General features: G+C 42.3%; 1 non-coding gene across 1 annotated transcript; it reads left to right on the top strand.

Moving 5' to 3' along the window:
- The first annotated feature begins 378 nt into the window (after positions 1-378).
- Positions 379-485, top strand: LOC141620562 (small nucleolar RNA R71). Its single transcript, XR_012531992.1, has one exon. It is a non-coding gene; the product is annotated as a small nucleolar RNA R71 (small nucleolar RNA).
- The last annotated feature ends 1,013 nt before the right edge of the window (positions 486-1,498 follow it).

Here is a 1,498-nt window from a genome sequence, read left to right as displayed (position 1 = left end):
GCAGCATAAGACTCGAAGGGACTAGGACAATTTTCAGCAACATGTCCCTCAGCTCCACATCTTCTACAGATGAAAGGACCGTCTGAAACAGTATTCACATGGTACATCCCTCCTTTAGAAGCTCCTCCCAACTCGTACTTGTCAAACCTCGCCGTGAGAGCCTCTAATGCAGCTACAGAAGGGGATTCATCACTCCTCCTCTGATTGCCTCTTGAATTCCCATATTCAGCTTTATAGGTGGCTAAATCATAAATGATCTTCCACCCCTTAGTCTCTCCCATATTCACAGCAAATCGGCCATTGGCTGCAGCATCCAAAATAGCCCTTTGATAGTCATACAGCCCGTTATAGAACTTATTGCAAAGACTCCATTTTTCGAACCCATGATGCGGAATGGTTTGCACCAGCTTCTTGAAACGGACCCATGCTTCATGGAAGTTCTCATCAGGCCCTTGTTTAAAGCTCGTGATCTGAGCTCTAATCGCATTGGTCTTCGAGGCAGAGAAGTATTTCTTGTAAAATGCCAGGGCCAAAGAATTCCAATCGGTGATCCCATGAGCAGCTCGATCCAGATCTCTGTACCACTCCCTTGCAGCATCACGGAGTGATAATATAAACATAGTCTCCTTTATCTGGTCCTGGGTCACACCGGTCGGTGGGGGTATAGAGCAGCAATAATCAATAAATATCTCTATATGCTTGGCTGCATCTTCATTTGCAAAGCACCCGAATCGGTTCCTCTCAACTAAGTTGATATAGGAAGGCTTCGGTTCGAATTTCCTATCAGCTCCAGGTAATTCGAACCCCTTGTAAAGATTTTCAGATGTCGGCTCAGAATGACTTGCTATAGTTGCTTCTTCAGCCATGACTGGAATTTCTGGAGAAGTGACTGTCTCAGCTGAAGAAATAGAAGCAGGAGATGTAGGTGGATCTTCTTCGAACAGTTCGTTCACGTAGTAACTGGACAGAGTACTCAGCTCTTCCTCTGTCGGCAATACCCTTGATGATCGTCTCAACTCACGCAAGGATTTCTAAATCTCAGGATTGAATGGTACTAGTTCACCACCCTGTGACCTGGGCATAAGAAGAAACTACAAAAAGAATATAAGAAAAGTTTAAGGAACGAACGTCCCTTAAACTAAGAAAGACTAAGTAAAAACAACTAAAAATTAGAACAATTGCCTCCCCGGCAACGGCGCCAAAATTTGATACCCGTCGTTGTGAGCACCAAAAATTATATTTATAATTCCTATTAAAACTAACCTAGGCTAGTGGTAACAGGGTCGAACCACAAGGAGGCGAATATAATTAAAAGTTGTCTAAATTTAGTCTAAGGTAGCAAGTGTGGGGGCTGATTTGATTTGGTCTATAGCTAATAAAAATAAAAATTAAACTAAAGAAATATATTAAATCAAATAAAAAGAAGAGTACTAGGATGGTCGGTTCATTATAGTTTCGGCGGCAGCAAACTAAGTCGGTCTAAATCAAATACATGAGG

This window comes from Silene latifolia, chromosome 1, assembly GCF_048544455.1.
Source record: "Silene latifolia isolate original U9 population chromosome 1, ASM4854445v1, whole genome shotgun sequence".
Classification (NCBI taxonomy): domain Eukaryota; kingdom Viridiplantae; phylum Streptophyta; class Magnoliopsida; order Caryophyllales; family Caryophyllaceae; genus Silene; species Silene latifolia.
The sequence above is the reverse complement of the archived record's forward strand: the minus strand, read 5'-3'. Positions and strand labels throughout refer to the sequence as shown.